Below are 16,901 nucleotides of genomic sequence, written 5' to 3'. Positions count from 1 at the left end.
ATTTCACCACACTTCTGTGCTTCCCAGCCATGTCCCTGCTGTGACCTGCTGTGGGCTGGTGCTGGTCTCGCTTCTCTCCCATAATCTGGATTTCAGCAATTTTCCAGTTTCCTCGTGCTGGTCTAACACAAGTTACAGCTGCAGCTGAGTTTGCTGCACATCCCCCTGGTCAAGGCTGCCATGGGGACAAAGTTACCCACCTGAACTTTGGCAGTTTCGATGTCTACACGTAGGCATTATAATGAACACTAATAACACGTTGGACTCGGTCTGTGTTTTGGATCATTCGTGGCAAAATTCTTACTGGTCACAGTCAAGTACAAACTAATTCATCACCCCAACTGTGCATGGGCGCGCTATGGAAGACCGCTGGCACAGTGCGCTTTCTTAAAGCGTTTCCTCCGGTCCATCATTTGCATCATGCATGAAGATTTTCTTGTAGATATCTTTTTTTTCTATGTAAGAACTTAAGGGGAGGGGATAGGAATAGAGAATGTTGCTGTTACACAGGCATGATTCAGGTACCCATGGCGACATGAGATCACTCTGCATTGTCACCAACACAAGATTACCTTATACAAGAATAACTAAGAACTGAATTTTTGACCTTCAAGATTTTCTTATCTGTAAACATTGTAGCTGTATAGCAATGCAACCCAACTTGTCAACAACAAGAAATAAAAGAAAAATAAAACTAATTTAAAACCCCACAGTGACAGTAGAATAAATTCATACATTTATCATTTCAGAGGTTCCCATCGCTCCTGCCTCTTTTCCTGGAAGGTTTAAATTATTAGATCTTTTTTTTTTTTACATTATGTTTACTCTCCTAAGAATAGAATACAATTTACAGAAGCTCATATGGATGAAAAAGCATTTTCCTTTTGCGCTGCTGCTCACACAGTAAACACCCACAAACCTGCACCTTCCAGCTTTCCAAAACCTTGGTTCATACTGTCAAATAAATTAATTCAATATTCAGAAATTTATTTTGAAATCCTTAAAGGAAAAAGGTTTATTACTTGAACTTTCACTTAAGAAATATCATGCGTCTCAGTGTTTGGTGCAAGACTTTATCTAGTCCAATTGAAGGGGCAGATTCTTCACAACACTTCCATGTGCAGCTGGTCCTGCCAGCACTAGAACTGGAGATATTTGCATGAGAAAAGAGCCTTAAAGTGAAGAAATGCAGGATGAGGACCTAAGCTTACCATAACAGCTGGAAAAAACCTGGTAAAATGAAATTTGATAGCTGCTGCTGTAGATCCCCCAGGTTTTAAGCTTCTGAGGCAGAGGGTGATTTTTAAGCAGAATTTTAACTTGCACGTACATGAATTATTTCTAGTGACTTGCTCAAAAATAGCGATTTGAGCCTGACTCGCAATGTACTTACACAGGGCTGGAGTGGGACCAGGCAGCCTGCCCATGCCTGGGAACACAAAACTTTCAGGTTTCACACCTGAACCAAATACCCAGCTTGGGTCTGGCGCTGCGGGCTGGGGACACGCTCGCGGTGTCAGCAGGGAATGGCCAGAGTTTGGGGTCCAGACATCTCACTAAGGTCTGAGCCAACGAGGCAGAGCTGTAGTTTGTTGCCGGTAGAGGCTAAAGGCAAAGTGCTGTCCCCCGAGAGCAGGGGAGCATCGTGCTGCGTGACTCAGAGGCGCAGCTGAGTCACAGCCTCCCCTGGCTTCTCCTGTGATGGGAACGGGTTAGACACCGTATTCGAGATTGTGCTTGAAGTTACGATCCAAATCATTGTGTTCAGGCTCCTCATTTGCTTCACGGGGAGAAAGTACGCTGCACTTCTTGGAGAAGAAAAAGGAGTCCGTGGTGTGAGAAAAGCAGCTCCTGGGTTCCCACTCATGAGAGCCCTGTTAGAAAACAAAACAAAAAAAAAATCCAACAAAAAACACCTTTAAAGCACACGGGGATGGCAATATCTCTGCTGGAGCCCCTCAGAAGCCAATGAAGGCACACCTGGCATAGCGAGTATTCGCTGGTTAGCAGGACGCATCAGCTAAGATCGCCTGAGGCATGTGGAGCTGCTGCAGAAAAGCACTGACATCTCATGAGGGTACGGCTCTCCTGCTCGAGAGCTGTAGGAGCAGATCTGCAGAGGGGTTTAGGTGTTGCCATGCCTAAAAAGTAGAAACCCTGCCTACAAACCCCAGCGCCCTGGACAAGAAATGACACCAAAGAGCAGAGCTCGGGAGCTGGACCCTAACGGTGAGCGGGCTGGCATCAGACCTCAGCTTTGCAAACCCACAGGGCTGGTGTTTCAGGCTGTGCTCATCCTGAGGATGGACATCACGTTTATGAGTCCTCTGGCCAGAGTGACAGCAGAGCAGGCACACCTCGGGGCATCCCCCTCAGACGCTGGCGCTTCCCTTGCAGCACCGTTAGAGTTAAATGACACAGCAGATCCTCACTCTCCAGTAGGTATTTGCTGGCACATAACCCGGTGAATCCAGTCTATGGAGCGTGAGTGATCTATAGTCACTAGGCAAACTTTCTCAAGAGCTTATTTAGGAGAGAAAGCCCTGATGCATCGGCAGCGCTGTGTGCAGGAGAGCTGCTGGAGCCAGTTGATATCTCGACACGACTGAGTATTTTTAGAGCCATCCTATGGTGCAGGATTTTTAACTTCCATTTCACAGCCCTTGAAGCCTGGCAAACTTTCATTAACATTTGATGCCTTGAAGTCATGCGAGGTCTGGGGGAAAAGGGAGGGGAAGGAGGAAAAAGAAATACACCTTTTTGGAGCATGTAGTTTGCAAAGTTGCTGTGAAGCTTAGAAAAAGCCTCCAATCCCTCCTTGTTGTACCAGGTGCTTTTAAAGTACCCAAACCATTCAGAGAGCATAGCTAGAATCCCAAACTATGGCTGTGTGAGAGACTCTTGCTTAATTAAAAGATAACTTAAGTTAACATGTTAAATACCTGGAGTCTCTCTGGCCCTTGGGGAGATTGAAGCACTTTTTAAACAGAGCTCCCCACCTTAGAAGGATTATGCCTCTCTTCTTCATCCATTATTAGGCAACTTTGCTAATATAGGGCTCTTTGATGCATAAATCCCCAAATTATTTATAAGTCATCATGCTTCCATCCTAGAGAGGAGAACCTGGGACACGGAGCAGTTAAAGGATTTGCTCCCAATTCCCACTGCACGCACTGCCATTTCTGCACAGCACAAGGTAAAGCTTTTCTACCCAAATTCATACACGGTGAAAACACTGCTTCCCTGGCTACAAGGCAGACTTTCAACTGGAAAATAAATTGATAGAAACCTCCCCCCCCCCCCCCCCCAAATACACGCACGTATACACACACAGAGAGTCTCTTTGCACACAACTGAGATTTTTCATAGGCTGAGGGAGTAGGAAGAAGAAACATATTTTTGTCTCTTTGGCAAAAATATATTGGCAGCATATCACTGAGTTGTAAAGATTGAGTAAGTACCAGAGCGTGGCCCCGTTATGAGAAGCTGGTTTTGGAAAGCTGCCCTTTGGCTGCCTGCACCCGTCTGCCAGGTCCATTGCAGGGATGCTGCCCTGGGAGAGGGGCTCAGCATGTGGGACCCCAAACAGCCCGTACAGGCTTCTGTGGAGGAAGAGGAGTTTGTAATACCTGGAATTGAGGAGCTGTCAGCTCTGCATCACACCAGATGAAGTGTCTGAAGGGGAGAGGAGCTGTAAATCTCCCCCTGTGCATGGCACCGTTCCCGGGCGGTCGGAGCTGCTGCCTGCCTCCGAGCTGCATGCTTCTCGGGAGGTCTTGCCAAGGTGCTGACAAACTGGGGTCCTCTCCTGCTTTCAAAACTTGGGAGGAAATATAGTCCCCGAGATGCTGTTATAGAAGGGCAGGGAGAAAGGTGGAGGACTGACGAGGGAGGCGATGGCACAAGAGCTGGTGCAGCCGGGCACGGGGGCACCTGCCTTTTGTCCAGACTTCCCAGCAAAAGGAAAATTTCAGCTGTAAACCTTCCCAGATGCTTCCATGCCATCCTAGGACAGCAAAAAAGCAATAAGCATTTCTGGTTACAATGGAAGATGTGCCTGATGCTGATAAGAGCTGGGATTATCAGATACATTATTTAAATCTAATTCTGACTTCCCAGATTGGATTGGCCAAAGCTACCACCACCATTATCCTTCCCCAGTGCAGGTAGAGACATTTCATAGTAAAATGCAATTCTGAAATACTGAAAGTAAACGCAGAAATCGCGACAATAAAATATTTATGCATCTGTGCTTTAGTGCATTGTAGTTTTGCATGATATGCTTTGCTTTTCAAGACTGACTAGATTAAGGCACTTCTGATTCATTAAACACATTTTCCCAAATGCTCTTTCTACAAATATTGTTGGGCCATTGTGCTTAGTTGTATTTATTAGCTGGTGTAACAAGGAAGTTACATCTTCCATAAACCTGAGAGGAACCCGCTTAAATATGTTGCTCTGAATCTCAGCAGAGAAGAAAACAGTTCTAATGAATTATTAAAGCTTAAAGAGGTCATGCTGCTTTTGCAGTCTCATTTTTATTTGTCGCTGCTTAGTTTGCATTAGGAAACAGAAAGTTTCAGGTGCGGGAGCCAAATGAAATCTCTACTGCATGTGTTCATTTAAACAGATCTGTTTGGTAGCCGTCTCCATTTTTATACATTAGGTCATTTGTTAACTGTAATAATTTAAATCAGTCCTGGGAATTAAAAGTTTCAGGCTCTTAATTTTCATCAGGCAGTGGCTTTGTGCATCCCCTCGCCTTCTGTCAGCAGTACGAGCACCGACTCTTTGGCCGGGCAGGGCTGTGGATGCAGGCAGAGCTGCTCGGGGAGGACCCAGGTCGCCATCTGGTCCCCGTCTCCACAGGCACCACCAATCTGCCAAGCTCCTGCTCTCCTCCTAGGCCTTCTCCTTGCCTCCGGCCACCCACCGCCCACCCTTCTCTTCTCCTCCTCCTCCTCAGCTCTCTCTCCCTCCCACTTTCTTCCAAGCCTCCTTTCCTCCTCCCCTGCGAACCACCTCCCGTTCCTCCCCGCTCTGCCCCAAAGTGCTCCTTTTCCTCCTCCTTTTTTTTTTTGCGCTGCTTTCTGCCTTCCTCCCCCGGACCCTTATTCTCCCAAAGCTGCTCATCATTTTCCTTCCCCTCTCAACACGCCCCAGTGAGACCAGTCTGCCCCATCTCCTACACGAGGCTGGACACACCGTCCTGGCTGCCAAGGCACCCTCTGCCACCAAATGCCAGAGACACCCCACTCTGCCAGCACCTACCCTCCGTGAGGGTACGGCACCTTGCGGGTTGCACATGCTGTTGGGAATCAGGAATAACCAAGTCAGTATTAATTCTAATTCAAGCTAAAGTCCCTCATATTTCCTTTATATTTTCTTGCAGGATATATTACAGTTGCAAAATATTTTTGTTCCTTTCTTTTTTTCACACCGGAACCTATTCTTTCTAACCAGCAGCTCTGTTGTTTGTTCCCAGGGTTAGACATTAGCCCTGAGTATTCAACTAGGCAACACAGTCTCTTCGATGCACCGCACTAATCTCTGCTAGTGGAGTGTCTTTTCCACTAATACATCATGCAGATGATTTGTGAAACCTTTGCCTTGCACATCCCAAATCCAGCCATTAGCAGGGTTTGGCAGTTACGCCCCTTTCTCCTAACCTTTAGATTCCCCGTTTTCATCTGCCTTGTTTCAGTCCCGCGTCACTGATTGTGCATGATCGATCTCTAGAGGTTTAGCTTCTATGTATAACTCAACAAGCTGGCATAGAAATGAGGAAGACATGCTCCACAATGAATGCAGATCCAACTCAAGGTCAATGCATTATGAAGACAGACATATTGCACGCATTCCCTTCAATTAAGATGATTTATGGAGTGAAATTTCCCTATTGCTTCTTCAATATCCAACTTTTTTTCTAAATGCCATTATTTTATGATGAATCACCATGGACTGAAGAGACATGGAATCATTACAAGATTCCAGGAGTGTCCAAATATCCTGCATATTCCTAATCAGTTAACTAGTGAGCAGCTGTATGACTACTTTCTAGTCTCACTGTTTTTTCATTAAAAAAAAAAACTTTGTGGTGCATGAATAAGCCAAAAGAAGATTTGTAAAGAAAGAGTTCAGTTCTAGATGTCAGGTTAGAGACGTTCCCTGGTATTAGAGCAGACAATAATTCATTTTATGCAGAGAGGTAATTACGTGATGCCTTGTAAGCTTCTGCTACATCAAGAGATCTCACAAGGAGTATCAATAATATGAGCCATTTTTCTACGGACTAGATCTGGAGGGTTTTTCCATTATGGAAGAAGACACCGGGTGCATCCTGTGCATGTTATCCCAAACATCCCCAAGGATTACCCAGGTCCTCATTCTGGAGAGTTGTTTCTTGGACTTTAGACTGCTGTATGACAACTGCAAACCTTGCCTGTTATGAAATGCGGATGTTTCGGGAACCTGAAAAAATGGCATTTTAAGAAATTAAGAATGAGAAGGCAATAGCTCAAGGCTGCACATGTATGAAAGTTGAAGTGGCAGAACATACAGGGAACAAAGCATCACCCATTAAACTGGGTATGTTTCATCTGGTTCAAGAACAGTATTCATTCCCCAGATGTGACCATGACTATGCCTCAAATTGTAAACTCAGTAGGGAATCTGAAGAGACATGAATGTCCATTTCCTTAAATTTCCTCCCCAGGTAGTGACAAGCCATGATACAGGCTTTATAGACATGCTGTGATCGTAAGAGGTGAAACCATCAAGCCCTGGTTGATCACTATGTTAATGAGGGAGAACTGATGACTTACTGAAGTAAGGAAAACCAGATGGATAAAAACCAAACTATCCCTTAAGGGAAACTTGATTCCAATTGTGCCAACACAGGAAAAAAGCACAGTTTGACAATGTGAAAATAAACACAATTTGTCATTTTGCAGCATATGAACACTTCATCAGACAAAATGACTCTCTGTTCTCAAAATTGCATCCGGTACAATTTGGCTTTTCAGCCCTCTCACAACAACTGATGGACTGGCAGCAATCTGCCTGAATGAGCAGTCTTTGTACCAGTGAATGTATGCCAGGGTCAAGAATACTGGGGAAAGAAAAGTGGATTTTGGTCCAAATCAAGATATACCTGAATCCTGGCTGGCATATAGGCCACCACAGCTTATTCCCACTGCTCTCTGAGGCGTTGGAGCAATGACGGCCACTGTGTAGTTACAGTTGTGAATAACAAGTTAGTCTCTGACCCATTGTGCCACAAGCACTGCTGGTTACTAAAGTACCTCTTTAATTTAAGGCATTTTGGACCAGAACATAAGTAAGTGCTGGAAACTCATTGGAGAATGACTTTCAGTTCAAAGCTCTGATGGGTGAACATGCTCAACTAAGAAGCCAACACCAACTCCTCAAGTGTTAGACCAATTTTAGCTAAGGTAGAAAAGCCAACTGCAGAACTCTAATGGAGGTTTCTATCCAAGCTCCAAATTCATTTAAAAAGGACGAGGACGATCGTATCAGCCACCCAGAAACAGCTTTGGCAAAATGGCAGCAGAGCAAAGTATGGAAATGAGTGGTGAGACAAACTTCTGGGCTGCCGGGATAAAGGACTGCGGCATGAGATGCAGGACGAGACGAGGTGTGAAGGCAGAACACAGCAAGTGTGGGCCGTGGTGGTGGATAGAAAAGCAGACACAGAAAAGTGAGTTAACAACCCCATGACAACTAGAAATGTTGACAGTCTCTTGGGACTGAGCCAGGCATGGGAACGCTTGCCGTGGCAGGGCTAACTTAGCTCTGAGTTGAAAATGTTCCTCAAGCAGCATCGCCAACAGTGCCCCAAAAAAATCATGTCATGCCCAGGTTGAGGAATTGCCCCTATTTCCCTGTGCAGAGAATTTACAAAAAAACAAACTGAACATCAGGGCTGGAAGTATGTCAGTGTTTCTTCCTAGAAAACACAGTCATTCCCTCAATAAGCTCCATAAAAAGGAGCAACAAAAAAGACTAAAACAAGCCACAGAAGCCCCCCGAAATTTCCCCCCACTTTGCCATCCAAGCAACAGCACAGGAGGACACGGTTAATAAGGAGCAAACCACAAATGGTAGGAAAAAGATCATCAGCAATGCACAGAGGGGCTACTAGGGATGCCTGAGCAGTGGTGGTAGAATAACACAGCTCTTTTATCTGCTGCCTGGCTAAGGAAAGGCAGCTGGAAAAGGGAGAGGAGCATTGCTGAATAACTTCAATCATGACTTCTGTGGCCAAAATACTGATTTATGAGAGGAACACTCGAAGAAAATGGAAATTAAGTAGCTCAAAACAACATGTAACATACAATCAACTCTCTTACCTACTTTGCTACTGTCCTACATTTCCCTGATACTATTGGTATTCACTGTGGTAGCACAAGGACGCTTAGTACTTTTGGCAGCAGCTTTGTAATGACAGAAGAGAATTCAAAGGACAGCAGCCAGACACTGTGATGTGTTTTATTAGCTCCCAGATGTGCAGGTGAGGTGAATCTTCAGGAAATGAGTTTCGCTGCTGCGGATTTTCTAACATCACTCAAGGTCTCAAATAAAATCTTATAATGGAACAAAAGGCTGTCATAGAATTTTTAAGTCATCTTTGGCAAAGCGTCTTTTCTACATCTGTTCGTTTCGTACACAGAAGTACAAATGCACAACATCTTTGATGATATTTGCCCAGCTGAAAACAGAAAGTTGGCTGCTGAGGCTGTATATACCCACGTGAATTATAACTGACTAAGACTCTGTAGGCATTTCCCCGGATGCCTTTCTGGTGTAGGTGATGCAGAAGCTGGAGATGCTTTACCAGGCTGTACAAATCAGCATTCAGGTGTTACGACCTGGATTGCCGCACGCCAAAATAATATTGCTCAAAGAGTAAAATTGTTCAAGCCAGAACTAGAAGTCACCACCCAACAGCAGACTTCTTCACCACCTAAGCAAGCTATGTCTTCTCCTGCGTGGCTAACTTCTTTGGGCAATGGTGAGCATCCACTGGTATCTGGAGGAGATCAGCTAAGGCACCACATCTGGGCCATGGGAAACTCAAGAGTGTTAGAAAAGAAAAAGGTGGGTCATGACATGAAGGCCGAAATCCCCAAGCGGGAACCTCGCCGGTCGCTATTTGTGGCTGTGAAATTGGCACTCAGGACAGCGAAGATGGCTCTTCTGCAATGCAGAGCTTGAGCTCCACTACAGTTTGAGACCACTGTAGAAAAAAAGCAGTGCAAGGAATAGAGCAACACAACCTTCGTTCTGCGGGGATACGGTGAAAGGAGAGGCTGTGATCCACCTCTGCTTCCAACAGAGAGGGCTTTGTAGAGGAGCACCAAGGAGAGGCTGCAGACGGCAAAAGGCAATCAGGTCAGACACTGCCACAGTGCAGGCAAGTTGGGGAAAGCAAATTATAATATCCTAGAGTAAATACTCGAGAGTGGTGGTATAAAACAGTCTCTTCTCTCATAGAAAGTCTATGATAAATACAGGAGGGAGCATTAACTGCTGTACGAAGGTAAGAGAAGAAGTGGAGTGAGGTTAATGGTGGGACTGACCATGTAAAATGACAAGATAAACCGAGACCTGTTCCTAGAGAAAACACGCTTTTGCCAGACTTGAGGGGAACGGCGAGCGCTAAGAATAAAGGCCGGGGTGAGAGCGGAGTGCGATCCCCTGCCAACACCAGCTCATTTGCAAGTGCGTGGGCAGAAGCAGCTGCGAGCTGCTCCGGCGTGCATCTCCTCCCGCGCCGCTGCCGCCGGGGCGGTCTGAGCCCTCGTGAGGTGTTAAACACACCGGGAAGGTGTTTTGCGTTTAAAAACGTTAAAGACTGAGCGAGACGGAGCAGGCAGCAAAAGCGACCGCTAGTTACGCACGTGGCGTCGAGGGGACTGATGAAAAGCTCTGAGCAGCGGAGGGTCTGTAGGCAGCGGAGGGGGAGGACTGGGAAAGGGGGAAATTCATGTCACAGCAGAAGATAAGAAAATAAGAGACTTGAGGAGGAGTTTTGCTTTGCCCACCAGACAATTGAAAATAGATCAAAAGAAGAACCCAAAGGGTTTGTTAGAGCTGACAGCTCCTAAGGAAGAAAGTGGGGCAAATTTCATACATTTCAACATTTTTAAATCATTTTCTTTTTGCCCGGGAAGTAGAGGGGGAGCAAACAAAGGGAGAAGACCAGATTCTGATATCACCGTTACCGGATAAGACAGATTTGAGTCCGCTGCACTGAAATCAGAATCTGGCCCTTAAGTAGGCAGCTCAGCTCCCCGCAATGAGAAACAAGTAAATTGAGTTACAGGATGAAAGAGAAAGAAGGAAAGGCCTTTTATGAGGAAAAATAAAAGATTATTGTTTCGCTGTCTCAACACCTGTAGAGAAACACGGTTAAGATTCAGGATAAATTCCTTTTAAAGACTCAGCTGAGCTGAATTTTCTTTAGCCCGACTGTGACACACGCGGACAGCTAGTGCCGGTCAGCTGGTTTATGGTACCGTGCTAGCCCACAGTTGTGGGAATGGACTTCTAATCTTTTTAGGTCCTAAGCATCTTCTGAAAACAAGATCTACCCTAGAGAAAGTATGACAATAACCCCAGGTACTAGCAGTGCTCTTCATCAAATTCACCTTCAGGATGAAACAAAAATACAAACTGTCATATGGACAAATATTTCCCGGACTGGCAGGACTCAGGGGGTGTCAGACAGCATCTGTCTCAAAAACAACCTATGCTTTGAAGTTCCCAGTTTCACGAGGCTGTCACAACAGCCAAACTTTTCTCAAAGGCAGACACCCAATAAATGTGTATTTAACCTCCCGAGGCTTCTTTCTCTGCTGGCTCCACCTTCCGTGGCGATGAAGGCAGCACTCCAGCAGTAATGTGGGGTAGCAAATTCACTTGGGGTGTGTTTTGCACACGACCTGCATCAATACTTCATGATTTCTTTTATAATGACAGCATTAAATGTCCTCTGGCAGAGGCTCACAGGATCTGCGCTCATTCAAGTAGCTCAAGGACAGGCTTGTGAAACTCTCAGCAAACAGCTGGAGACAAATAATCGAACTCGGGACAATTTAACATAGAAAGTGCCAAGTTACAGGAAAATATCTAATGCTGTTCCTTGTGGCCTGAGTGGAGAGCTCAGGACTGTAATAGTCCGTGTTTGACCATCAGCACACCGCAAAGTAAACAAAACCACAAAGCAGGTTTTGAAAGTAAAAGGAGGTGTGCCACCCATTCCTCTTTTCAAGGGTTATTTTAGGAGGAGAGGAATGAAGAGAAAAGAAAGTTAACTCGGCAGCTGCATGCACTGTTGTGTGTCAATCCAGTGAGACAGGGGAGTTGTACTGGTAGAAAATCAAAGAAATGAACGCAGTGCACAGATACACTCTGTGCTATAAATTTTGCGGAGAGGAACATTTTTTGGCATGTCTGATCTCCTTTGCTCACTATTGCTCAAATCACGCAGCAAAGATTTTCAGAACTTGTCAGCAGAGAAATCTTCCTAAGGAAAAAAAATATACAACTGTTTCTCTTCTCCCCTGGCAAAGTCCAGCGCTGACACACTCTCACTCACTATAAATAGAGGTTGTCCACTGTTGTCCGAGGGAAGTGTAAAGCCATGCCATTAAGGAAACCCAGTCCCACACAGCATGCTCAAATGGACACTGTGTTCAGGCAACTGCTGTTACAACAGCCCCACTCTGCATGTCACGCTCTTCTTGTTGTCTGTGATGTTATCTGTCAGTCAGCCTTCTCTGTGCTGATATATTCAGAAAACTTGTCATTTAAACATTCAGATATTCAAGTGTTGCAGTAAATCAGGCTAACAGTTGGCTCCAGAACTGAAGCAGAGCATTTCATCACAGAATAGATGCAACAAGCAGAACCATTGGGCCAGATTTCCCATGGTTCCATACTAACTGCCTTATTTTTAATACATGGTCAGGTCCTTGCAACTTGTATTCCCTGTATCTGCAAGCTCTTGCTGTCAAATGATCTTGAAAATCATTTCCTTCCACATCTTCAAACCATCCCAGAAGACCCACATTTGCCCAAAAGAAATCAGCTGGTTAGTGGGATTTTCGGCTGGACAATTATGGGGGGTCTTTACCTGCCCGCAGGTAATTGCTGTAGCCACGCAACCACTTCTGCAGCTGACATTCATAGCACTCATTCCATCAGTATAACCCCCCTCAGGAGAAAACCCTGCTTAACTCTATTAATAGCGTGCACGTGTGCGCACTAAGTATCTGTAGCTGCTCAAGAGCTACAAGAATGTGGCGTGTTGGCAGGGGAGAGTTTGATCCAAGGAGGTCACAATGTCTGGCATCCCATGAGAAAACAAGAAAGACTTCTCAATCAAGTCCCAAAACTGATGTTTTACTGCATAGTCTCCCCAACAAGGGCAGGCGAGAGGGCTGGAAGATTAAATAGTTAATTGAGCAATAGCTCTGCAGAAGCTGTTGATGGAGAAGGAGGCAGCAGCTTGACCCATCTATCCTCATGTGTCTCCCACTGCTATCAGATATCGCCTCCCGTAAGCTCGTGCTCAGAGCAAGGAGATAAAAATTGCTATTGACAGAAGTACCCCGCAGACAAGGTCCTCTGCTGCAAAGCTGCTAGCGTCTTGCATGGTGGAAACCTATTTTAAATGACAACAGAACACTAATGTTATGGAAAGATCTTGTTGTATATAGTTTTCAGGATTAGGGGAGGGAGAAAAGAAAAGTACAGCCTGCCTTGACAAATATTGTCAGACATTTAAGTGCTCTGTCTTCCAGTGCTGATTTGTGCAAACACTTCCAGGGCATCGGGGAATGTTGTCATTGATAAATACCAACCACAGCAAATGGTTGTTTCAAAGACATGGCTGATGGTATGGCCAACAGCAACGTGATCATGTAATACATGGCCACAAACAAAGTTAATAAGCAATTACATCCTATAGCATTAACTATCGCTCTCAGTCATCAAAAAAATAAAACCCTAGTGAACAATTCTGCAATGGGACAGGCAGGATTATTAAAGGATTATTTGAGAAAGAGCAAGGAGAAGGTAGTATGTCATCAGAATTTGGGATCACTACTTTGATTTACTGTTGAAAACTCTATGTACTTTGAGATCTCAAACCCCAAAACAAAGCTTAATCTTCATTTAGGCACTACAATTCCCTCCCTTATCACATTATCCGAATACATCACACTCTAATTATAGTTATCTGAACAACACTTAGTGAGATTGGGAAGTACTAACCTTGTCGGAGAAGCCCTTGAATACAGAGTAAAACCAAGTCAGAAACAATTTTTAGTTTTTAAATGCCAGCTAAGTACGCTGCAACCAGTGGAAAGAAAATGTACTTACACCATCAGCAACACTTTAGAAAATTTGTCCTCTTCATTATCATTAACCCAGTTCCTGAAGTCCTGGCTCAAAATTCAGAACAAAGTTATTATTATGAGGAAAACATGCATTATAATATTTGTATTTCTAAAAGCATCATTTAAAACATATTGGTAATCATTCAAAGAAAGGATTAATACTTACAGCATCTCAGTGGGATACTATATCTTATTCTCAAGAGGTATCCAGAAGTGGTTCTCAATATTTTAGTATCTGTTAGGCAGTGATTGCAGTTTATTTATCCCTCTCTAGTGGGTACAGAAGTAGAAGTTAAATATTCCATCTTCCTCTCCAAAGTATATAAGGGACTGTATCCTCATACTCAAGCAACAAAAAAAATCTCTCTTCCACATCACATCCTGGTGTGGAAAACGGCCCATGTGTGCCTTACTGAGCGTGGACCAGTGGTGACGTTTGTCTACACGTTTCTTCAAGGCATTCTCTGTGAAGGCTTTGAGAAGAGCTTCAGGGAGTTCGGGTCCTGTGCAGATGCTGTAGAATAGTTGTTACCGAATTTAACTGAGGTGTTTCCTTTTCTGTCCCCTCTTCTCTTTCGTGGCTTTTATTCTTTTGCATTACTTTACATGCTAGGGCATGGAGCTGGGCATTTCACCAAATCTCAGTTTTGTTTTGTTTTTATTTTTTGTTTAAGTACAAGTCAGACTCTGCTGTTGTGCTTTTAAAGCTGACCACTGCTTCAGTAGCTTCCACCCAGCTAGTTTTCATTTTTCCCAAATCTGAGTTTCTAAGTAAGGCCATCATTATGAAAAAAAGATGTTGTTGCATTTCCTAGCAAGACTTTGTTTCTGACACTTTGTGGATTAAAAGAGCCCTCAATACCCTGTAGATAACCAGAGTTCTTGATAGCAACTTCAAGCCTCACTGAGAGTTTAATAAGCTGCTGCTGAGTTATATGACACCTGTTAAGTTTATGGAAAAAATTTATCCAGTCTGCTGCTGTTATAGCTATCAAATACCATAGACACCAGAGAGGACCCTGAACCAATATCTATGATCTGAACTACAGCAAAAATATGGGGAAGAATATTTCAGGTTCCCAGGCTTTGCTACAGGTCCAAATTTCACAGTCATTGCTATTCTATAAAAAGTTGGCCAGAATGACCAATCTCAGTATTCCTAAAAACTGGAAATAGAAAGAAACTCTCAGGCTCGTCTAAAATTTTCTGTTTGGGGCTAACTATGCTCTTTTTTCACCTCTGCTAGACTTGCTAATACTCTTTCATGCGAAAGGCTACAGATATAAGCACCAGGAAATGAAGGTCTCCAACCATAAAAGAGGAAAAGCCCAGACACTGCTAATACCAACTCATCCTGTCCTGCTGATGCATTTCAGTCCAGCAGTGGAAGGGATGGCTTCACGGCCTCCGTGTAAGAGAAAGTTCTGCTGAGGAGCTCTTTTCATTGAGAAGTTTAATAACATAAGGCCCGAGGCCAAAACCTTCCATCAATCCATCAGTGCTGCAAACACCAGAGGCTTGGGGAACATTTCAGTCTTGCTGACTTCTTGTCTCTTAACTGAGTTTCTGGAAGTGGGACATTTTTTTGGGCTGTTGCCCATGTCCATGCTCTGTGAACATTCAAGTTCACAAAGCAGCCTTCGGTGGACAGAGCTGTCTCTTTCATGCATCTACGTGTTTGCACAGAAGTTGTGGGAGCTCAGTTACCTGTGATATTTCTACTTGTGTATCATCAGCTCTGGATAAATTCAACCAACTACCTTAAAAGTTATTGGAGAAGTACATACAGACTGAGAGATGGCCCTACCTATACACACACAAGCACAGAGTCATTGAAAAGCCTCTTTCCATAGGAAATTAGGGTGAGAAGATTATTTAGACTTTTTCCTTAATGAATAGGAGACGATAAAAATCATACTCTGAATGTATTTCCTCTAAATTGGCACACCATAATGAAGAGACTTAAAGAAATGACCAGCCAGTCTCAGAGGCCCTGTTATGCTGGGAGTGATTTAGTTTCATTGCGTGAACCGCCGTAAAAATAAGCACTGGGATCTTTAAAAATCTGAATTTTGGATTGCCTTGCTGGAGAGCCATCAGGAGCAACAAACCAGCTGATGGCAAACAGAGGGATGCACGGGCAAAGATGCTCGGCAGGAGCAGCCCCAGCTGAAGTGCTCTCCTCCGCCTGGCAGACAGGACAGGTGTGTCACTTCCAGATGTGACATGAGCCACTTACTTCTTGTTCACAGCCTTTGAAGTGCTGTGCAGAGAAAGCCTGAGTCGTTACCGCAATTAGAGTAGATACATCATTTACTGGAAGAATTAAATGCACTGTAGTAGCAAACCTGCAGTTGACACTCACAGGGTGCAACTGAAATCCTCCAGATTAGTAATTCTTTTGAGATCTTTGTAATCATCGGTAATAGGTAGTGAAATAAATCCACATTTATATCCTACAGACCGCAGCTGTGCTTCTGTTAAAGTAGTATTAACTGACGGTTTTTAAATCCTTCTGCCAGCTCGAGCTGTGAGCATCGAAACTCCTGTGCAGAGGATAACTCATCCTGGGTGATGTATGTTCCTGAGCTCGAAAGCGCTGGTTAATGAATAATGAAAGCACCAAGGCAGAATCACACCTCGGGGCTTTGCTCCTGCAGGAAGGTCTCTGGGGAGAGGTCCCTGTGCAACAGTGGTCTCGGCTACCCAACTGCAGCTAAGGCTGGATGTGGCTGTGGATAACCGTGATAGAAAATAATACAAAATACTAACGTAAAGCTTTACCCAGATGGACTAAGTGCTGAACCTCACCTTGTTCAGTCAAGCGAGCGGTTCGTACGGCCGGCTCTGGCGTTGTTCTGTCAGGTATCAGGAGTGCACCCTCGCGCCCTGACTTACTGCGCAGGCTCCTGGTTAACTAAACAAATATGCCATTAAAAGCTGAGCCAACCTTGAGGGGGACATATGGGTTTAAATTACAGCAGGTAGAGATTTATGGACTTGTTTTCCGAGCCTAGAGAGTAACTGAAGAGGCCTCAGACAGTTCAACATTTACCAGCTCCGATAAGAGAAGCCAGCACTTCACTGGGGATGAGACAGGAGGGGTGATGGGCACTAGGCTGGCACTTGGCTTTGCTGTGAAGCCCCAGCCATGGAGCAGGGACCTAGAGTGACAGTCACTCTAGGAACAAAAAGAAGCTTTGCAAATTTGGTATGCTTGTAAGGTAAGCACGGCACTGATAAAGTAAAGCACAGAGAGATTAAAAAACTCAAGAGAACGATATGACTGGCAGACTGAAGAAAAGAGCCCGGGAATCCTGGTTCTCCCTTCCTTCAGCTAGGCTTCAGCCGAATCTGACCCAAATTCATGACCGTAGAGATGGTTTCCTGATGGCATAAAAAAAATCAGTGACCAACCCTACAGGAGATTAATTTACTTACGCAGCCTGGGAGGAAAAGGAAATAAAGCACAGC

General features: G+C 44.6%; 1 protein-coding gene across 2 annotated transcripts in view; it reads left to right on the top strand.

Moving 5' to 3' along the window:
• The window catches only part of CACNG4 (calcium voltage-gated channel auxiliary subunit gamma 4), a 44,290-nt gene that overhangs the window by 16,733 nt on the left and 10,656 nt on the right, over positions 1-16,901 (top strand). The gene's annotated exons all lie outside the window — the stretch shown is intronic.

Source organism: Haliaeetus albicilla, chromosome 12, assembly GCF_947461875.1.
Source record: "Haliaeetus albicilla chromosome 12, bHalAlb1.1, whole genome shotgun sequence".
Classification (NCBI taxonomy): domain Eukaryota; kingdom Metazoa; phylum Chordata; class Aves; order Accipitriformes; family Accipitridae; genus Haliaeetus; species Haliaeetus albicilla.
The sequence above is the reverse complement of the archived record's forward strand: the minus strand, read 5'-3'. Positions and strand labels throughout refer to the sequence as shown.